We start from the raw sequence: 24,631 nt of genomic DNA on the forward strand, positions 1-24,631 counted from the left end.
AAGGGGATACAGATCGGAAAAGAAGAAGTCAAAATATCACTATTTGCAGATGATATGATAGTATATTTGAGTGATCCCAAAAGTTCCACCAGAGAACTACTAAAGCTGATAAACAACTTCAGCAAAGTGGCTGGGTATAAAATTAACTCAAATAAATCAGTAGCCTTCCTCTACACAAAAGAGAAACAAGCCGAGAAAGAAATTAGGGAAACAACACCCTTCATAATAGACCCAAATAATATAAAGTACCTCGGTGTGACTTTAACCAAGCAAGTAAAAGATCTGTACAATAAGAACTTCAAGACACTGAAGAAAGAAATTGAAGAAGACCTTAGAAGATGGAAAGATCTCCCATGCTCATGGATTGGCAGGATCAATATAGTAAAAATGGCCATTTTACCAAAAGCGATCTACAGATTCAATGCAATCCCCATCAAAATACCAATCCAATTCTTCAAAGAGTTAGACAGAACAATTTGCAAATTCATCTGGAATAACAAAAAACCCAGGATAGCTAAAAATATCCTCAACAATAAAAGGACTTCAGGGGGAATCACTATCCCTGAACTCAAGCAGTATTACAGAGCAATAGTGATAAAAACTGCATGGTATTGGTACAGAGACAGACAGATAGACCAATGGAATAGAATTGAAGACCCAGAAATGAACCCACACACCTATGGTCACTTGATTATTGACAGAGGAGCCAAAACCATCCAATGGAAAAAAGATAGCATTTTCAGCAAATGGTGCTGGTTCAACTGGAGGTTAATATGTAGAAGAATGCAGATCGACCCATGCTTATCACCCTGTACAAAGCTTAAGTCCAAGTGGATCAAGGACCTCCACATCAAACCAGACACACTCAAACTAATAGAAGAAAAACTAGGGAAGCATCTGGAACACATGGGCACTTGAAAAAATTTCCTGAACAAAACACCAATGGCTTACGCTCTAAGATCAAGAATCGACAAATGGGAGCTCATAAAACTGCAAAGCTTCTGTAAGGCAAAGGACACTGTGGTTAGGACAAATCAGCAACCAACAGATTGGGAAAAGATCTTTACCAATCCTACAACAGATAGAGGCCTTATATCCAAAATATACAAAGAACTCAAGAAGTTAGACCGCAGGGAGACAAATAACCCTATTAAAAATGGGGTTTAGAGCTAAACAAACAATTCACAGCTGAGGAATGCCGAATGGCTGAGAAACACCTAAAGAAATGTTCAACATCTTTAGTCATAAGGGAAATGCAAATCAAAACAACTCTGAGATTTCACCTCACACCAGTGAGAATGGCTAAGATCAAAAACTCAGGTGACAGCAGATGCTGGCGAGGATGTGGAGAAAGAGGAACACTCCTCCATTGTTGGTGGGATTGCAGACTGGTACAACCATTCTGGAAATCAGTCTAGAGGTTCCTCAGAAAATTGGACATTGAACTCCCTGAGGATCCAGCTATACCTCTTTTGGGCATATACCCAAAGATGCCCCAACATATAAAAAAGACATGTGCTCCACTATGTTCATCGCAGCCTTATTTATAATAGCCAGAAAATGGAAAGAACCCAGATGCCCTTCAACAGAGGAATGGATACAGAAAATGTGGTACATCTACACAATGGAATATTACTCAGCTATCAAAAACAACGAGTTTATGAAATTCGTAGGCAAATGGTTGGAACTGGAAAATATCATTCTGAGTGAGCTAACCCAATCACAGAAAGACATACATGGTATGCACTCATTGATAAGTGGCTATTAGCCCAAATGCTTGAATTACCCTAGATGCCTAGAACAAGTGAAACTCAAGATGGATGATCAAAATGTGAATGTTTCACGCCTTCTTTAAAAGGGGAACAAGAATACCCTTGGCAGGGAAGAGAGAGGCAAAGATTAAAACAGAGACTGAAGTAACACCCATTCAGAGCCTGCCCCACATATGGCCCATACATATACAGCCACCCAATTAGACAAGATGGATGAAGCAAAGAAGTGCAGACTGACAGGAGCCGGATGTAAATCGCTCCTGAGAAACACAGCCAGAATACAGCAATTACAGTGGCGAATACCAGCAGCAAACCACTGAACTGAGAATAGAACCCCCATTGAAGGAATCAGAAAAAGAACTGGAAGAGCTTGAAGGGGCTCGAGACCCCATATGTACAACAATGCCAAGCAACCAGAGCTTCCAGGGACTAAGCCACTACCTAAAGACTCTACATGGACTGACCCTGGACTCTGACCACATAGGTAGCAATGAACATCTTTGTAAGAGCACCAGTGGAAGGGGAAGCCCTGGGTCCTGCTAAGACTGAACCCCCAGTGAACTAGACTGTTGGGGGGAGGGCGGCAATGGGGGGAGGGTTGGGAGGGGAACACCCATAAGGAATGTGAGGGGGAGGGGAGAGGGGGATTTTTGCCTGGAAACCTGGAAAGGGAATAACACTCGAAATGTATATAAGAAATACTCAAGTTAATAAAAAATAAAAAAAAATTCTAAGGATTGTCTTCTAACCTACAATTCAAACTTTTCCCAAGCACTTAATCCTAACTCTCACTCCCAGAGGACATAGACAGTCTTCTACAAGGCATGGATACACAATGGAAATGCCTGAAAATCCAGAACCTTTCACTTATGTATGAAGGATAATTATCCCAAAGAAAAATCATTCTAGAAAAAATACATATTTTATACTTTGATTTAATTTCATGTCAGCTCATTCATGTTAACACCAAACATTTAAAGACAGAATTAATGGCACACTGGATTTTCTCTCCTACTATTTAGGCTCTTTCAACAGCTCTGCCTGTTTCACAAGGTTATTTTAAGGATTAAACAAGGAAATGAAGGCACTTTGTAAACTGTAAAGTGCTACCCTGATGTAATGTTTCGTTAACAAATTAATTTACAAATAGCTAAGACAAGGTGCCTTTTGAACAAGGGGCTTCTCTCTTTCACAAAATCAAGGGGAAAATTCTCTACTGTGGTCTATTGAGCAAATGCAGGACTGTGGAGGTGTTAGCTAATGGTATGACACAGATGCACAAAATGTTGATGTTCTACATCAAACAGTAGCAGTCAGGTGGCGGGTGCACTCTCATCTGGTTCTCATATTGCCAAAGTGAGGTGCTGATGTGGGGGATTTTATTTAGTTAGCTGAATGTGAGCAAATCCTCCCAAACTTATACCAAATGATGACAGACAGTGCAGCCTGTCCTCCCAATGGGCCTCGTGCCTTCATGTCCTCTGTTAGCAGACCCTGAGCTGTCACCTCAGAGAAAAACATCAGTAGTAGGCCATGCATCTTTAATTCCAGAGCTTGGGAGTGACTTTGCTGACTAGTCACTAATCTATTAAGCTGAAAAGTCCAGAGTAACACCTTCAGAAGTGAATCAAACATAAACCAGACCCACATGACTTTTAATGCCTCCAGCTATAAACTTGTGGGAAATACATTTCTTGGAGGTATGCCACTTCTTTGTTGAATGCCATGGCAACTGGGGTTCCTATTTAACTGAGGTAGTAGAGCTAAATTATGGAGCTAAACACAGAAGCCTTGCTAAAAGAAAAACAAACAAACAAGCAAACAAACAAAAGAAAGAAAAAAAACACTCACTCAAGAAGATACACAATTAGTTCCATCTGCTAAAAGAAGGCAATTATTGTGTCATTTAGACAGGTGATTTTTGGTGTCAAAAGCAAATTATTTTACTTGAACTTCCTTCCAAGACCATGCTGATGTCTGAGTGTAGAACAGACAGACAGCAGTTATGAAAGTAAAGAGTCCAGCAGCACTTTTCAGGATTTATCTTATTCCTGAGTATCCACTGTTTTATACCATAATTACCCAACAGAGTCCAATAATATAGACTCTGACTCTAGAAGCTATCTGTAGTACACATGCCAAGATCTTATTAATTAATGCATATAATTTCCACTAAAAGACACATCTTAGTCAGTGGCTACTTACTCTTTACAACATGAAATGCTGAGAGCATATACTAACATCAAAAATATTTCTTATACTTCGCCTATTAAAACTCTGTGAAGACTCAAGTTATAAGATCTAATTTATGGAAATGACATGTCTTTGAATTACCAAAGCTCAGGACTACCTCAAGCCAGGCAAGGAACTCTGGCTATGAAATTAAATATTTGTGAAACTGGTTATAGACTGGGTTCCACCAAGTGAGTTTCTTTGCAGTGTTCTGGATGCAGCAGATCCTAAATCAGGATCATTTTTATTCCATGTATCATAGCTACACTGGTCTTGATACACAAACTTTCCTTGGTCCTGATTTGCTTCCTAAAGTTTTGTTTGATTTCCTGTTTGGTTGCTTGGTTGGTTGGCTGGCTGGTTTTGTTTTCTGCCATACTTGCCTAAACAATCATACACCATCTTTCTTTGGGTTACGGAAATAATAAAAATAGGACTGGACTCTAAAACTCTGGAATGTCAATAAAGGTTTTTAATTTTCTGAGTCTTGTTTCATTTGTTGTAAAGCAATGCCTGAACTCAGACTTTCTCATTCCATTAGTAGCCTTCTGTTCTGATTATCTGCCCCTTCCAAAAGAAAAAAAAAATCAGGCTTCTTCTGTTTCACCGTCTAGAGGCCTTAGGGAGGAGAGTCACTGCAGGAAGAACTGGAAAAGGGTGACTTCTGTCCCACAGATATGATCCTATCATTTAGATTTCTTCTCAGATACTCTAATCCACAGGCACTTCATACCATACATTCCTCCTCAGGGCAAAAAAAAAAAACTCTATCATAAATATGAAAGAGGAAGTCCAAAGTGATGATAAGTTGGCTGCTTATCAAGCAAACATCTTGTAGACTAAAGATCATTCATTGGTCAGCATGACTCATTGGTGACAATTCATTCAGTCCATCATTGCACAAGGGAAGTCAAAGAAACGAGGAATTTCCTGTCATTTAGTAGGCTTATCACTCAGAGCAGAGATAAGCCAGGCTGAAGAAAAAGAGTGAAAAGCTACCTCAAATTCTTCACATAGTTCTGCCCACTGCAACTCTTCTCAGGGATGGTGGCTTCTGTGTATTGCTCATTCTGCATCCTTCCAGGGAGCAATGAACCAGATGGAGGTCTGAGACAAGCCTATGCTGAGACACAGACACGAAGAGCAGAAAATACTGTCAGTTGCTCTCATGGAAACCAAGGTGCTGGAAAAGACCACAAACTGTGCTAGTGACTGTATCATCTGACACCAGAACCTGTGACTCTCTTTCCTTGTGAGGAGATATATGTCTTCATCACTGCTCCACTGATTGGAAGAGACACTATGACAAAGGCAGGTTTTATGAAAGTAAGATTTTATCGAAAGCTTGCTTACAGTTTCAGAAGCTTAGCCCATTATTATCACAGTGGGAACCATTCCAGCATGTGAGCAGGTGCTGGAACAGTAGGTGAGAGCTACAGCCTCATCCACAGGCAGAAACAAAGAGCATGGACCTGGTATGAGCCCACCCCCAGTGACGCATCTTCCAACAAGGATTAGGTTCTAATCCTAATACTTTCAAATAGTGTCATTCCCTGGTGACTAAGTATGCAAATATATGAGCCTATGGGACACATTCTTATTCAAACCACCACAAATAGATTGGAACAAACAGAAGGTGCCTTCTTCAACATTACATAAGCTTGATCCTGGCACCTATCTTACACTGTCCCCAGATAGTCACCCGCAAACTCTGTGCTAATTATATTTTTCTTGCAAAGAAAAGAGTTTCATGATCCTCAAACAGATGTCTTAGATTATGTTAACCCTGGAGCCCGATGATTACCATTATTCATTGGCAACTGGTTTTCTTTGAAAAATGTTGAGTCTATTGTTGCATGTATAATTGATTTCTCTACCCAAAAAACTAATAAGAAGAAAGCCTTGTCTCAAAATTTCATAACATTATTATGATCAGCAATAGGGAAATAACATATTGATTTTGCCATGTATTTCCTTTACATATGTCATCTTAGCTGGCCTCATGCTTTATTAAGACACAGTAAGAAGTCGTGAGTCTAATTTCTGTGCAGCTGCCATTCCTTTGCCTTCAGCCTTATTACAGAGGTAAAGAAGAATACTATGATTTTCATTGCAAATTTCACTCTTTTCTTCTTCACTGTTCCCTCCAACTCAACCTCTCTCAGTGAATCCTAATTCTGTTAAGCAGTGAATCTCTCATCTAACTAATATTTCTCTCCTCTCCAGGAACTTGCTCGCTAGGACCCCACCTGCTGCACTAACTGGCTCAACAACCTCACAGTCACACACGCAAATTTAAAATACAGTCACTAGATGTGAAATCACGATGCAATTCAGTCACATCCTATTTTCCAGATGTTTCAGTTTTTGAGGCAGCATGCAGGTGAATGACACCATAAAATATGATTTCTGGTAAGGCATGCAAAGACAGTATAAAGACCTCTCCCTTGTTCAACCAAGAATATTGATATCCAAAAACATGGCCTTTAAAAAATTATAAGTGTTCAAGTAAAATGCAGTGAACTCTGGTTAAGTAAAAGTTGGCAACATGATATTGGATAAAACAAAACTACAGGAAGAATAATTGAAATTCATCAATGCACCAACAAAAATATATTGTATATATTTATGATCTCATCACTGTATTTATGCCAGTGTTTATGGAATATACTACTATACAATTTATATTGTCTTAGTGTAACCTTCAAGGAGCAATATTTTCAAACACATTGAAAAATGACTCACATAAAAACAATGAGAAAATATAGAAAGGAAAAGTTATGCAGACTTGGCTTCATCAAAGGGTAAATTCTCAATTTCTAAAAATGTCAGCTGATCTGATGATAGTCATACACATGATACATATCATAATTATACATAAGTGCATATATATGCACCAAGAAAAGTGTATTTTGTATATTACAAGGTTGTATATGATGAAAAATTAAGATTCAAATTATAAATGATCTATGGCTATGACACCCACAAATGAAGACATACCATGGCCTATGTGAACATTTGTAGAGTCATGAATATTTATTAATATTTTAAATGAAAATCAATTTTTAGAGAACTGAAAATTAAAACAATAATAAAAAATAATTTAAGACCTATGAAATGAATCAATGACCAAAACATTTGACACACAAGTCTGATGGCCTATGTTGCATCTGTGGATCCTATAGTGAAAAGAGAAAATTAATTTCAAAAGTTTTCCTCTAACTACAATCCACACACACACACATACTCAATGGCATGTACACTCTATCACACACACATTAAAAATGCAGATCCAACCATTCTTATCACCCTGTACAAAGCTTAAGTCCAAGTGGATCAAGGACCTCCACATCAAACCAGATACACTCAAACTAATAGAAGAAAAACTAGGGAAGCATCTGGAACACATGGGCACTGGAAAAAATTTCCTGAACAAAACACCAATGGCTTATGCTCTAAGATCAAGAATCGACAAATGGGATCTCATAAAACTGCAAAGCTTCTGTAAGGCAAAGGGCACTGTTGTTAGGACAAAACGGCAACCAACAGATTGGGAAAAGATCTTAACCAATCCTACAACTGATAGAGGGCTTATATCCAAAATATACAAAGAACTCAAGAAGTTAGACTGCAGGGAGAAAATAACCCTATTAAAAAATGGGGTTCAGAGCTAAACAAAGAATTCACAGCTGAGGAATGCCGAATGGCTGAGAAACACCTAAAGAAATGTTCAACATCTTTAGTCATAAGGGAAATGCAAATCAAAACAACTCTGAGATTTCACCTCACACCAGTGAGAATGGCTAAGATCAAAAACTCAGGGGACAGCAGATGCTGGCAAGGCTGTGGAGAAAAAGGAACACTCCTACATTGTTGGTGGGATTGCAGACTGGTACAAACATTCTGGAAATCAGTCTGGAGGTTCCTCAGAAAATTGGACATTGAACTACCTGAGGACCAAGCTATAACTCTCTTGGGCATATAACCAAAAGATGCCCCAACATATAACAAAGACACATGTTCCACTATGTTTATAGCAACCTTATTTATAATAGCCAGAAGCTGGAAAGAACCCAGATGCCCTTCAACAGAGGAATGGATACAGAAAATGTGGTACATCTACACCACGGAATATTATTCAGCTATCAAAAACAATGACTTTATGAAATTCATAGGCAAATGGTTGGAACTGGAAAATATCATCCTTAGTGAGGGAAACTAATCACAAAAAAACACACATGGTATGCACTCATTGATAAGTGGATATTAGCCCAAATGCTTGAATTACCCTAGATGAACAGAACATGTGAAACTCAAGAAGGATGACTGAAATGCGAATGCTTCACTCCTTCTTTAAAAGGGGAACAAGAATACTCTTGGGAGGGAATAGGGAGGCAAAGTTTAGAACAGACACAGAAGGAACACCCATTCAGAGCCTGTCCCGCATGTGGCCCATACATATACAGTCACCAAACTAAATAAGATGGATGAAGCAAAGAAGTGCAGGCTGACAGGAACCGGATATAAATCTCTCCTGAGAAACACAGCCAGAATACAGCAAATACATAGGCGAATGCCAGCAGCAAACCACTGAACTGAGAATGGAACCACCGTTGAAGGAATCAGAGAAAGGACTGGAAGAGCTTGAAGGGGCTCGAAACCCCATATGAACAACAATGCCAACCAACCAGAGCTTCCAGGGACTAAGCCACTACCCAAAGACTATACATGGACTGACCCTGGGCTCCAACCTCATAGGTAGCAATGAATAGCCTAGTAAGAGAACCAGTGGAAGGGGAAGCCCTTGGTCCTGCCGAGACTGAACCCCCAGTGAACGTGATTGTTGGGGGAGTGTGGTAATGGGGGGAGGATGGAGAGGGGGACATCCATATAGAAGGGGAGTGGGAGCGGCAAGGGGGATGTTGGCCTGGAAACCGAGAAAGGGAATAACAATCAAAATGTAAATAAGAGGCTCACATCCCTGGCCCAAGAGGAAACTGTATAAGGCCTCTGGGTTCCCGTGGGGGAGGGCCCAGGAGCGGCAGGACCACTGCATCTGAGACACCTCCAGAACCTGAAGGAAACAGACTGGATAAACAGTTCTCTGCACCCAAATCCCGTGGGAGGGAGAGCTAAACACTCAGAGAGGCAGACACGCCTGGGAAACCAGAAGAGACTGCACTCTGCATACACATCTCAGTCTCCAGAGGAAAACACCAAACGCCATCTGGAACCCGGGTGCACTGAAGCTCCCGGAAATGGCGGCACAGATCTTCCTGGTTGCTGCTGCCATGGAGAGCTCTTGCGCAGCACCCCGCGAGCAAACTTGAGCCTCGGGACCACAGGTAATACCAACTTTTCTGCTGCAAGAGACCTGTCTGGTGAATTCAAGACACAGGCCCACAGGAACAGCTGAAGACCTGTAGAGAGGGAAAACTACAAGCCCGAAAGCAGAATACTCTGTCGCCATAACAAGCTGAAAGAAAACAGGAAAACAGGTCTACAGCACTCCTGACACACAGGCTTATAAGGCAGTCTAGCCACTGTCAGAAATAGCAGAACAAAGTAACACTAGAGATAATCTGATGGCGAGAGGCAAGCGCAGGAACCCAAGGAACAGAAACCAAGACTACATGGCACCATAGGAGCCCAATTCTCCCACCAAAACAAACATGGAATATCCAAACACACCAGAAAAGCAAGATCTAGTTTCAAAATCATATTTGATCATGATGCTGGAGGACTTCAAGAAAGATGTGAAGAACTCCCTTAGAGAACAAGTAGAGGCCTACAGAGAGGAATCACAAAAATGCCTGAAAGAATTCCAGGAAAACATAATTAAACAAGTAGAAGCCCATAGAGAGGAGTCACAAAAATCCCTGAAAGAATTCCAGGAAAACACAATCAAACAGTTGAAGGAATTAAAAATGGAAATAGAAGCAATCAAGAAAGAACACATAGAAACAACCCTGGATATAGAAAACCAAAAGAAGAGACAAGGAGCTGTAGATACAAGCTTAACCAACAGAATACAGGAGATGGAAGAGAGAATCTCAGGAGCAGAAGATTCCATAGAAATCATTGACTCAACTGTCAAAGATAATGTAAAGCGGAAAAAGCTACTTGTCCAAAACATACAGGAAATCCAGGACTCAATGAGAAGATCAAACCTAAGGATAATAGGTATAGAAGAGAGTGAAGACTCACAGCTCAAAGGACCAGTAAATATCTTCAACAAAATCATAGAAGAAAACTTCCCTAACCTAAAAAAAGAGATACCCATAGGCATACAAGAAGCCTACAGAACTCCAAATAGATTGGACCAGAAAAGAAACACCTCCCGTCACATAATAGTCAAAACACCAAATGCACAAAATAAAGAAAGAATATTAAAAGCAGTAAGGGAAAAAGGTCAAGTAACATATAAAGGCAGACCTATCAGAATCACACCAGACTTTTCGCCAGAAACTATGAAGGCCAGAAGATCTTGGACAGATGTCATACAGACCCTAAGAGAACACAAATGCCAGCCCAGGTTACTGTATCCTGCAAAGATCTCAATTAAGATAGATGGAGAAACCAAGATATTCCATGACAAAACCAAATTTACACAATATCTTTCTACAAGACCAGCACTACAATGGATAATAAATGGTAAAGCCCAACATAAGGAGGCAAGCTATACCCTAGAAGAAGCAAGAAACTAATTGTCTTGGCAACAAAACAAAGAGAAGAAAAGCACACAAACGTAACCTCACATCCAAATATGAATACGACAGGAAGCAATAATCACTATTCCTTAATATCTCTCAACATCAATGGCCTCAACTCCCCAATAAAAAGAAATAGATTAACAAACTGGATAAGCAACGAGGACCCTGCATTCTGCTGCCTACAGGAAACACACCTCAGAGACAAAGACAGACACTACCTCAGAGTGAAAGGCTGGAAAACAACTTTCCAAGCAAATGGTTGGAAGAAGCAAGCTGGAGTTGCCATTCTAATATCAGATAAAATCAATTTTCAACTAAAAGTCATCAAAAAAGATAAGGAAGGACACTTCATATTCATCAAAGGAAAAATCCACCAAGATGAACTCTCAATCCTAAATATCTATGCCCCAAATACAAGGGCACCTACATACATAAAAGAAACCTTACTAAAGCTCAAACACACATTGCACCTCATACAATAATAGTAGGAGATTTCAACACCCCACTCTCATCAATGGACAGATCATGGAAACAGAAACTAAACAGAGACGTAGACAGACTAAGAGAAGTCATGAGTCAAATGGACTTAACGGATATTTATAGAACATTCTAACGTAAAGAAAAGGATATACCTTCTTCTCAGCTCCTCATGGTACTTTCTCCAAAATTGACCATATAGTTGGTCAAAAAACGGGCCTCAACAGGTACAGAAAGATAGAAATAATCCCATGCGTGCTATCAGACCACCACGGCCTAAAACTGGTCTTCAATAACAATAAGGGAAGAATGCCCACATATACGTGGAAATTGAACAATGCTCTACTCAATGATAACCTGGTCAAGGAAGAAATAAAGAAAGAAATTAAAGACTTTTTAGAATTTAATGAAAATGAAGGTACAACATACCCACACTTATGGGACACAATGAAAGCTGTGCTAAGAGGAAAATTCATAGCGCTGAGTGCCTGCAGAAAGAAACAGGAAAGAGCATATGTCAGCAGCTTGACAGCACACCTAAAAGCTCTAGAACAAAAAGAAGCAAATACACCCAGGAGGAGTAGAAGGCAGGAAATAATCAAACTCAGACCTAAAATTAACCAAGTAGAAACAAAAAGGACCATAGAAAGAATCTACAGAAACAAAAGTTGGTTCTTTGAGAAAATCAACAAGATAGATAAACCCTTAGCCAGACTAAGGAGAGGACACAGAGAGTGCGTCCAAATTAACAAAATCAGAAATGAAAAGGGAGACATAACTACAGATTCAGAGGAAATTCAAAAATCATCAGATCTTTCTATAAAAGCTTATATTCAACAAAACTTGAAAATCTGCAGGAAATGGACAATTTCCTAGAGAGATACCAGGTACCGAAGTTAAATCACGAACAGATAAACCAGTTAAACAACCCCATAACTCCTAAGGAAATAGAAGCAGTCATTAAAGGTCTCCCAACCAAAAAGAGCCCAGATCCAGACGGGTTTAGTGCAGAATTCTATCAGACCTTCATAGAAGACCTCATACCAATATTATCCAAACTATTCCACAAAATTGAAACAGATGGAGCACTATCGAATTCCTTCTATAAAGCCACAATTACTCTTATACCTAAACCACACAAAGACACAACAAAGAAAGAGAACTTCAGAACAATTTCCCTTATGAATATCGACGCAAAAATACTCAATAAAATTCTGGCAAACCGAATCCAAGAGCACATCAAAACAGTCATCCACCATGAACAAGTAGGCTTCATCCCAGTCATGCAGGGATGGTTTAATATACGGAAAACCATTAACGTGATCCATTATATAAACAAACTGAAAGAACAAAACCACATGATCATTTCATTAGATGCTGAGAAATCATTTGACAAAATTCAACACCCCTTCATGATAAAAGTCCTGGAAAGAATAGGAATTCAAGGCCCATACCTAAACATAGTAAAAGCCATATACAGCAAACCAGTTGCTAACATTAAACAAATGGAGAGAAACTTGAAGCAATCCCACTAAAATCAGGGACTAGACAAGGCTGCCCACTCTCTCCCTACTTATTCAATATAGTTCTTGAAGTTCTATCCAGAGCAATCAGACAACAAAAGGAGGTCAAGGGGATACAGATCGGAAAAGAAGAAGTCAAAATATCACTATTTGCAGATGATATGATAGTATATTTAAGCGATCCCAAAAGTTCCACCAGAGAACTACTAAAGCTGATAAACAACTTCAGCAAAGTGGCTGGGTATAAAATTAACTCAAATAAAACAGTTGCCTTCCTCTACACAAAAGAGAAACAAGCCGAGAAAGAAATTAGGGAAACGACACCCTTCATAATAGACCCAAATAATATAAAGTACCTCGGTGTGACTTTAACCAAGCAAGTAAAAGATCTGTACAATAAGAACTTAAAGCCCAGACCCGGTGAGAGAGAGACCCAACCGCCTGGTCAGGTGGGCACTCCTGAGGCTGCAGAGCGGAAGAGACCACCAACACTGCTCACCCCTGCCCACATCCCTGGCCCAAGAGGAAACTGTATAAGGCCTCTGGGCTCCCGTGGGGGAGGGCCCAGGAGCGGCAGGACCCCTGCCACAGACACCTCCGGACCCTGAAGGAAACAGACCGGATAAACAGTTCTCTGCACCCAAATCCCGTGGGAGGGAGAGCTAAACCTTCAGAGAGGCAGACAGGCCTGGGAAACCAGAAGTGAGTGCTCCCTGCACACACATCCCGGACGCCAGAGGAAAAAGCCAAAGACCATCTGGAACCCTGGTGCACTGAAGCTCCCGGAAGAGGCGGCACAGGTCTTCCTGGTTGCTGCCGCTGCAGAGAGCCCCTGGGCAGCACCCCACGAGCGAACTTGAGCCTCGGAACCACAGGTAAGACCAAATTTTCTGCTGCAAGAAAGCTGCCTGGTGAGCTTGGGACACACGGAAGCAGAATTTCTCTAGAACCGGGCACGTTCTATGTTTACCGGAAGTCCCACACCCGCGGATCCCGGCCCGCAGCAGCTCTCTGCTCCCAGACCCGGTGAGAGAGAGACCCAACCGCCTGGTCAGGTGGGCACTCCTGAGGCTGCAGAGCGGAAGAGACCACCAACACTGCTCACCCCTGCCCACATCCCTGGCCCAAGAGGAAACTGTATAAGGCCTCTGGGCTCCCGTGGGGGAGGGCCCAGGAGCGGCAGGACCCCTGCCGGAGACACCGCCGGACCCTGAAGGAAACAGACCGGATAAACAGTTCTCTGCACCCAAATCCCGTGGGAGGGAGAGCTAAACCTTCAGAGAGGCAGACAGGCCTGGGAAACCAGAAGAGACTGCTCCCTGCACACACATCTCGGACGCCAGAGGAAAAAGCCAAAGACCATCTGGAACCCTGGTGCACTGAAGCTCCCGGAAGGGGCGGCACAGGTCTTCCTGGTTGCTGCCGCTGCAGAGAGCCCCTGAACAGCACCCCACGAGCAAACCTGAGCCTCGGGACCACAGGTAAGACCAAATTTTCTGCTGCAAGAAAGCTGCCTGGTGAACTCAAGACACAGGCCCACAGGAACAGCTGAAGACCTGTAGAGAGGAAAAACTACACGCCCGAAAGCAGAACACTCTGTCCCCATAACTGACTGAAAGAGAGGAAAACAGGTATACAGCACTCCTGACACACAGGCTTATAAGACAGTCTAGCCACTGTCAGAAATAGCAGAACAAAGTAACACTAGAGATAATCTGATGGCGAGAGGCAAGCGTAGGAACCCAAGCAACAGAAACCAAGACTACATGCCATCATCGGAGCCCAATTCTCCCACCAAAACAAACATGGAATATCCAAACACACCAGAAAAGCAAGATCTAGTTTCAAAATCATATTTGATCATGATGCTGGAGGACTTCAGGAAAGACCTGAACACACTTAGGGAAGCACAGGAAAACATTAATAAACAAGTAAAAGCCTACAGAGAGGAATCGCAAAAATCCCTGAAAGAATTCCAGGAAAACACAATCAAACAGTTGAAGGAATTAAAAATGGAAATAGAAGCAATCAAGAAAGAACACATGGAAACAACCCTGGATATAGAAAACCAAAAGAAGAGACAAGGAGCTGTAGATACAAGCTTCACCAACAGAATACAAGAGATGGAAGAGAGAATCTCAGGAGCAGAAGATTCCATAGAAATCATTGACTCAACTGTCAAAGATAATGTAAAGCGGAAAAAGCTACTGGTCCAAAACATACAGGAAATCCAGGACTCAATGAGAAGATCAAACCTAAGGATAATAGGTATAGAAGAGAGTGAAGACTCCCAGCTCAAAGGACCAGTAAATATCTTCAACAAAATCATAGAAGAAAACTTCCCTAACCTAAAAAAAGAGATACCCATAGACATACAGGAAGCCTACAGAACTCCAAATAGATTGGACCAGAAAAGAAACACCTCCTGTCACATAATTGTCAAAACACCAAACGCACAAAATAAAGAAAGAATATTAAAAGCAGTAAGGGAAAAAGGTCAAGTAACATATAAAGGGAGACCTATCAGAATCACACCAGACTTCTCGCCAGAAACTATGAAGGCCAGAAGATCCTGGACTGATGTTATACAGACCCTAAGAGAACACAAATGCCAGCCCAGATTACTGTATCCAGCAAAACTCTCAATTAACATTGATGGAGAAACCAAGATATTCCATGACAAAACCAAATTTACACAATATCTTTCTACAAATCCAGCACTACAAAGGATAATAAATGGTAAAGCCCAACATAAGGAGGCAAGCTATACCCTAGAAGAAGCAAGAAACTAATCGTCTTGGCAACAAAACAAAGAGAATGAAAGCACACAAACATAACCTCACATCAAATATGAATATAACGGGAAGCAATAATCACTATTCCTTAATATCTCTCAATATCAATGGCCTCAACTCCCCAATAAAAAGACATAGATTAACAAACTGGATACGCAACGAGGACCCTGCATTCTGCTGCCTACAGGAAACACACCTCAGAGACAAAGACAGACACTACCTCAGAGTGAAAGGCTGGAAAACAACTTTCCAAGCAAATGGTCAGAAGAAGCAAGCTGGAGTAGCCATTCTAATATCAAATAAAATCAATTTCCAACTAAAAGTCATCAAAAAAGATAAGGAAGGACACTTCATATTCATCAAAGGAAAAATCAACCAAGATGAACTCTCAATCCTAAATATCTATGCCCCAAATACAAGGGCACCTACATATGTAAAAGAAACCTTACTAAAGCTCAAAACACACATTGCACCTCACACAATAATAGTGGGAGATTTCAACACCCCACTCTCATCAATGGACAGATCAGGGAAACAGAAATTAAACAGTGATGTAGACAGACTAAGAGAAGTCATGAGCCAAATGGACTTAACGGATATTTATAGAACATTCTATCCTAAAGCAAAAGGATATACCTTCTTCTCAGCTCCTCATGGTACTTTCTCCAAAATTGACCATATAATTGGTCAAAAAACGGGCCTCAACAGGTACAGAAAGATAGAAATAATCCCATGCGTGCTATCGTACCACCACGGCCTAAAACTGGTCTTCAATAACAATAAGGGAAGAATGCCCACATATACGTGGAAATTGAACAATGCTCTACTCAATGATAACCTGGTCAAGGAAGAAATAAAGAAAGAAATTAAAAACTTTTTAGAATTTAATGAAAATGAAGATACAACATACTCAAACTTATGGGACACAATGAAAGCTGTGCTAAGAGGAAAACTCATAGCGCTGAGTGCCTGCAGAAAGAAACAGGAAAGAGCATATGTCAGCAGCTTGACAGCACACCTAAAAGCTCTAGAACAAAAAGAAGCAAATACACCCAGGAGGAGTAGAAGGCAGGAAATAATCAAACTCAGAGCTGAAATCAACCAAGTAGAAACAAAAAGGACCATAGAAAGAATCAACAGAACCAAAAGTTGGTTCTTTGAGAAAATCAACAAGATAGATAAACCCTTAGCCAGACTAACAAGAGGACACAGAGAGTGTGTCCAAATTAACAAAATCAGAAATGAAAAGGGAGACAGAACTACAGATTCGGAGGAAATTCAAAAAATCATCAGATCTTACTATAAAAACCTATATTCAACAAAATTTGAAAATCTTCAGGAAATGGACAATTTCCTAGACAGATACCAGGTATCGAAGTTAAATCAGGAACAGATAAACCAGTTAAACAACCCCATAACTCCTAAGGAAATAGAAGCAGTCATTAAAGGTCTCCCAACCAAAAAGAGCCCAGGTCCAGACGGGTTTAGTGCAGAATTCTATCAAACCTTCATAGAAGACCTCATACCAATATTATCCAAACTATTCCACAAAATTGAAACAGATGGAGCCCTACCGAATTCCTTCTACGAAGCCACAATTACTCTTATACCTAAACCACACAAAGACACAACAAAGAAAGAGAACTTCAGACCAATTTCCCTTATGAATATCGACGCAAAAATACACAATAAAATTCTGGCAAACCGAATTCAAGAGCACATCAAAACAATCATCCACCATGATCAAGTAGGCTTCATCCCAGGCATGCAGGGATGGTTTAATATACGGAAAACCATCAACGTGATCCATTATATAAACAAACTGAAAGAACAGAACCACATGATCATTTCATTAGATGCTGAGAAAGCATTTGACAAAATTCAACACCCCTTCATGATAAAAGTCCTGGAAAGAATAGGAATTCAAGGCCCATACCTAAACATAGTAAAAGCCATATACAGCAAACCAGTTGCTAACATTAAACTAAATGGAGAGAAACTTGAAGCAATCCCACTAAAATCAGGGACTAGACAAGGCTGCCCACTCTCTCCCTACTTATTCAATATAGTTCTTGAAGTTCTAGCCAGAGCAATCAGACAACAAAAGGAGATCAAAGGGATACAGATTGGAAAAGAAGAGGTCAAAATATCACTATTTGCAGATGACATGATAGTATATTTAAGTGATCCCAAAAGTTCCACCAGAGAACTACTAAAGCTGATAAACAACTTCAGCAAAGTGGCTGGGTATAAAATTAACTCAAATAAATCAGTTGCCTTCCTCTATACAAAAGAGAAACAAGCCGAGAAAGAAATTAGGGAAACGACACCCTTCATAATAGACCCAAATAATATAAAGTACCTCGGTGTGACTCTAACCAAGCAAGTAAAAGATCTGTACAATAAGAACTTCAAGACACTGAGGAAAGAAATTGAAGAAGACCTCAGAAGATGGAAAGATCTCCCATGCTCATGGATTGGCAGGATTAATATGGTAAAAATGGCCATTTTACCAAAAGCAATCTACAGATTCAATGCAATCCCCATCAAAATACCAATCCAATTCTTCAAAGAGTTAGACAGAACAATTTGCAAATTCATCTGGAATAACAAAAAACCCAGGATAGCTAAAGCTATCCTCAACAATAAAAGGACTTCAGGGGGAGTCACTATCCCTGAACTCAAGCAGTATTACAGAGCAATAGTGATAAAAACTGCATGGTATTGGTACAGAGACAGACAGATAGACCAATGGAATAGAATTGAAGACCCAGAAATGAACCCACACACCTATGGTCACTTGATTTTTGACAAAGGAGCCAAAACCATCCAATGGAAAAAAGATAGTATTTTCAGCAAATGGTGCTGGTTCAACTGGAGGGCAACATGTAGAAGAATGCAGATCGATCCATCCTTATCACCCTGTACAAAGCTTAAGTCCAAGTGGATCAAGGACCTCCACATCAAACCAGAAACACTCAAACTAATAGAAGAAAAACTAGGGAAGCATCTGGAACACATGGGCACTGGAAAAAATTTCCTGAACAAAACACCAATGGCTTATGCTCTAAGATCAAGAATCGACAAATGGGATCTCATAAAACTGCAAAGCTTCTGTAAGGCAAAGGACACTGTGGTTAGGACAAAACGGCAACCAACAGATTGGGAAAAGATCTTTACCAATCCTACAACAGATAGAGGCCTTATTTCCAAAATATACAAAGAACTCAAGAAGTTAGACCGCAGGGAAACAAATAACCCTATTAAAAAATGGGGTTCAGAGCTAAACAAAGAATTCACAGCTGAGGAATGCCGAATGGCTGAGAAACACCTAAAGAAATGTTCAACATCTTTAGTCATAAGGGAAATGCAAATCAAAACAACCCTGAGATTTCACCTCACACCAGTGCGATTGGCTAAGATCAAAAACTCAGGTGACAGCAGATGCTGGCGAGGATGTGGAGAAAGAGGAACACTCCTCCATTGTTGGTGGGATTGCAGACTGGTAAAACCATTCTGGAAATCAGTCTGGAGGTTCCTCAGAAAATTGGACATTGAACTGCCTGAGGATCCAGCTATACCTCTCTTGGGCATATACCCAAAAGATGCCTCAACATATAAAAGAGACACGTGCTCAACTATGTTCATCGCAGCCTTATTTATAATAGCCAGAAGCTGGAAAGAACCCAGATGCCCTTCAACAGAGGAATGGATACAGAAAATGTGGTACATCTACACAATGGAATATTACTCAGCTATCAAAAACAACGAGTTTATGAAATTCGTAGGCAAATGGTTGGAACTGGAAAATATCATCCTGAGTGAGCTAACCCAATCACAGAAAGACATACATGGTATGCACTCATTGATAAGTGGCTATTAGCCCAAATGCTTGAATTACCCTAGATCCCTAGAACAAACGAAACTCAAGACGGATGATCAAAATGTGAATGCTTCACTCCTTCTTTAAATGAGGAAAAAGAATACCCTTGGCAGGGAAGGGAGAGGCAAAGATTAAAACAGAGACTGAAGGAACACCCATTCAGAGCCTGCCCCACATGTGGCCCATACATATACAGCCACCCAATTAGACAAGATGGATGAAGCAAAGAAGTGCAGACCGACAGGAGCCGGATGTAGATCGCTCCTGAGAGACACAGCCAGAATACAGCAAATATAGAGGCGAATGCCAGCAGCAAACCACTGAACTGAGAATAGGTCCCCTATTGAAGGAATCAGAGAAAGAACTGGAAGAGCTTGAAGGGGCTCGAGACCCCAAAAGTACAACAATGCCAAGCAACCAGAGCTTCCAGGGACTAAGCCACTACCTAAAGACTATACATGGACTGACCCTGGACTCTGACCCCATAGGTAGCAATGAATATCCTAGTAAGAGCACCAGTGGAAGGGGAAGCCCTGGGTCCTGCTAAGACTGAACCCACAGTGAACTAGTCTATGGGGGGAGGGCGGCAATGGGGGGAGGGTTGGGAGGGGAACACCCATAAGGAAGGGGAGGGGGGAGGGGGATGTTTGCCCGGAAACCGGGAAAGGGAATAACACTCGAAATGTATATAAGAAATACTCAAGTTAATAAAAAAAAAAAAAAAAAGAAATGTAAATAAGAAATACCCAAGTTAATAAAGATGAAAAAAAAAAAAAAAAAAGAACTTAAAGACACTGAGGAAAGAAATTGAAGAAGACCTTAGAAGATGGAAAGATCTCCCATGCTCATGGATTGGCAGGATTAATATAGTAAAAATGGCCATTTTACCAAAAAGCGATCTACAGATTCAATGCAATCCCCACCAAAATACCAATCCAATTCTTCAAAGAGTTAGACAGAACAATTTGCAAATTCATCTGGAATAACAAAAAACCCAGGATAGCTAAAGCTATCCTCAACAATGAAAGGACTTCAGGGGGAATCACTATCCCTCACTCAAGCAGTATTACAGAGCAATAGTGATAAAAACTGCATGGTATTGGTACAGAGACAGACAGATAGACCAATGGAATAGAATTGAAGACCCAGAAATGAACCCACACACCTATGGTCACTTGATTTTTGACAAAGGAGCCAAAACCATCCAATGGAAAAAAGATAGCATTTTCAGCAAATGGTGCTGGTTCAACTGGAGGTCAATATGTAAAAGAATGCAGATCGATCCATGCTTATCACCGTGTACAAAGCTAAGTCCAAGTGGATCAAGGACCTCCACATCAAACCAGACACACTCAAACTAATAGAAGAAAAACTAGGGAATCATCTGGAACACATGGGCACTGGAAAAAATTTCCTGAACAAAACACCAATGGCTTACGCTCTAAGATCAAGAATCAACAAATGGGATCTCATAAAACTGCAAAGCTTCTGTAAGGCAAAGGACACTGTGGTTAGGACAAAATGGCAACCAACAGATTGGGAAAAGATCTTTACCAATCCTACAACAGATAGAGGCCTTATATCCAAAATATACAAAGAACTCAAGAAGTTAGACCGCAGGGAGACAAATAACCCTATTAAAAAATGGGGTTCAGAGCTAAACAAACAATTCACAGCTGAGGAATGCCAAATGGCTGAGAAACACCAAGAAATGTTCAACATCTTTAGTCATAAGGGAAATGCAAATCAAAATAACCCTGAGATTTCACCTCACACCAGTGAGAATGGCTAAGATCAAAAACTCAGGTGACAGCAGATGCTGGCGAGGATGTGGAGAAAGAGGAACACTCCTCCATTGTTGGTGGGATTGCAGACTGGTACACCATTCTGGAAATCAGTCTGGAGGTTCCTCAGAAAATTGGACATTGAACTGCCTGAGGATCCAGCTATACCTCTCTTGGGCATATACCCAAAAGATGCCCCAACATATAAAAAAGACACGTGCTCCACTATGTTCATTGCAGCCTTATTTATAATAGCCAGAAACTGGGAAGAACCCAGATGCCCTTCAACAGAGGAATGGATACAGAAAATGTGGTACATCTACACAATGGAATATTACTCAGCTATCAAAAACAACGACTTTATGAAATTCGTAGGCAAATGGTTGGAACTGGAAAACATCATCCTGAGTGAGCTAACCCAATCACAGAAAGACATACATGGTATGCACTCATTGATAAGTGGCTATTAGCCCAAATGCTTGAATTATCCTAGATGCCTAGAACAAATGAAACTCAAGACAGATGATCAATGTGAATGCTTCACTCCTTCTTTAAAAGGGGAACAAGAATACCCTTGGCAGGGAATAGAGAGGCAAAGATTAAAACAGACACAGAAGGAACACCATTCAGAACCTGCCCCACATGTGGCCCATACATATAAAGCCACCCAATTAGACAAGATTAATGCAGCAAAGAAGTGCAGGCCGACAGGAGCCGGATGTTTATCGCTCCTGAGAGACACAGCCAGAATACAGCAAATACAGAGGCGAATGCCAGCAGCAAACCACTGAACTGAGAACGGGACCCCTGTTGAAGGAATCAGAGAAAGAACTGGAAGAGCTTGAAGGGGCTTGAGACCCCATATGTACAACAATGCCAATCAACCAGAGCTTCCAGGGACTAAGCCACTACCTAAAGACTATACATGGACTGACCCTGGACTCTGACCTCATAGGTAGCAATGAACATCTTAGTAAGATCACCAGTGGAAGGGGAAGCCCTTGGTTCTGCTAAGACTGAACCCCCAGTGAACGTGATTGTTGGGGGGAGGGCGGTAATGGGGGGAGGGTGGGGAGGGGAACACCCATAAAGAAGTGGAGGGGGAGGGATTAGGGGGATGTTTGCCTGGAAACCGGAAAAGGGAATAACACTCGAAATGTAAATAAGAAACACTCAAGTTAATAAAAAAAAAAAAAAAAAAAGAATGTTAAAAAAAAAAACGGCTTTATGAAATTCGTAGGCAAATGGTTGGAACTGGAAAATATCATTCTGAGTGAGCTAACCCAATCACAGAAAGACACACATGGTATGCACTCATTGATAAGTGGCTATTAGCCCAAATGCTTGAATTACCCTAGATCCCTAGAACAAACGAAACTCAAGATGGATGATCAAAATGTGAATGTTTCATGCCTTCTTTAAAAGGGGAACAAGAATACCCTTGGCAGGGAAGAGAGAGGCAAAGATTAAAACAGAGACTGAAGGAACACCCATTCAGAGCCTGCCCCACATGTGGCCCATACATATACAGCCACCCTATTAGACAAGATGGATGAAGCAAAGAAGTGCATACCAACAGGAGCCGGATGTAGATCGCTCCTGAGAGACACAGCCAGAATACAGCAAATACAGAGGCGAATGCCAGCAGCAAACCACTGAACTGAGAATAGAACCCCCGTTGAAGGAATCAGAGAAAGAACTGGAAGAGCTTGAAGGGGCTCGAGACCCCATATGTACAACAATGCCAAGCAACCAGAGCTTCCAGGGACTAAGCCACTACCTAAAGACTATACATGGACTGATCTGGACTCTGACCTCATAGGTAGCAATGAATATCCTAGTAAGAGCACCAGTGGAAGGGGAAGCCCTGGGTCCTGCCAAGACTGAACCCCCAGTGAACTAGACTGTTGGGGGGAGGGCGGCAATGGGGGGAGGGTTGGGAGGGGAACACCCATAAGGAAGAGGAGGGGGGAGGGGGAGGGGGATTTTTGCCCGGAAACCGGGAAAGGGAATAACACTCGAAATGTATATAAGAAATACTCAAGTTAATAAAAAAAAGAAATGTAAATAAGAAATACCCAAGTTAATAAAGATGAAAAAAATTGAAATGTAAATAAGAAATACCCAAGTTAATAAAAATGGAGGGAAAAAAAGACAGTGGTAAAACAATAAATAAATGATAGAAACACAATAAAAAAATAAACATTTTAAAGACAATTTAATTTGCAATATGTGTTTAATAACTAATACATATTTAATGATAACCAAAGCTCTTTTTTTATATGACCCTTAGGTTAATGGGTTTACTTTGGTTTTCTGTTCACTAATTTAGTTGTTTTATTTGGTATATTTGGATTTTTCACTTTACCACTGAAATATTTCCTCAAACACTGAACCTTTGTTGTTGTTGTTGTTGCTGTGTTGTTAAGAGAATATCTTTTATTGGAAATAAATTTTTTATTTAATTTTACTTTTTATTTATTCCCTTTATATCCTGTTCATTGTGCCCCTCCCAGTGATATCCTCCACAATCTTCCCCCCATCCCCTTCTTCTCTGAGCAAGTAGGGGTCACCCCTGGTATCCTCCCACCCTGGCTCTTCAAGTCTTTGTGAAGCTAGGCACTTCCTCTCCTGCTGAAGTGAGACAAGGCAGCCCAGCTGGAACATATCCCACAGACAGGCAACAGCTTTTGGGATAGCTCTCGCTCTAGCCATTCAGGACACACATGAAGACCAAGCTAAATATCTACTATATATGTGCAGAGAGGCCTAGGGTATGTTCTTTGGTTGGTGGTTCAGATTCTGAGAGCCTCAAGGGTCCAGGTTAGTTGACTCTGTTGGTCTTCCTGAGAAGTTCTTTTCCCATTCAGGGACCAATCCTTCCTCTTATTCTTCCATAAGAGTCTCCAAGCTCCATCTACTCTATGGCTGTGGGTGTCTATATCTGTCTGAGTCAGCTTCTGGGTGGAGCCTCTCAGAGGGCAACATGCACCAGTCTGCAAGCACAATGGAGTATCATCAATAGCAAACACTGAATCTTAAAAGTAAGAGTGCATGACAACTCTTCTACCCCATAAACAAGAGGGGAAACCATTTGCATAAATTTAGAATTATGGGTGTGGATAAGAATGGTGTCTTAGTCAGGGTTTCTATTCCTACATAAACATCATGACCAAGAAGCAAGTTGGGGAGGAAAGGTTTATTCAGCTTACACTTCCACATCGATGTTCATCACCAAAGGAAGTCAGGACTGGAACTCAAGCAGGTCAGGAAGCAGGAGCTGATGCAGAGGACATGGAGGGATGTTTCTTACTGGCTTGCTCCCCCTGGCTTGCTCAGCTTGCTTTCTTATATAACCCAAGACCACCAGCCCAGGGACGGCACCATCCACAATGGGCTGGGTCCTCCCACCTTGACCACTAGTTGAGAAAATGCCTTACAGCTGGGTCTCA

This window comes from Rattus norvegicus, chromosome 16 (assembly GCF_036323735.1).
Source record: "Rattus norvegicus strain BN/NHsdMcwi chromosome 16, GRCr8, whole genome shotgun sequence".
Taxonomy (NCBI): Eukaryota; Metazoa; Chordata; class Mammalia; order Rodentia; family Muridae; genus Rattus; species Rattus norvegicus.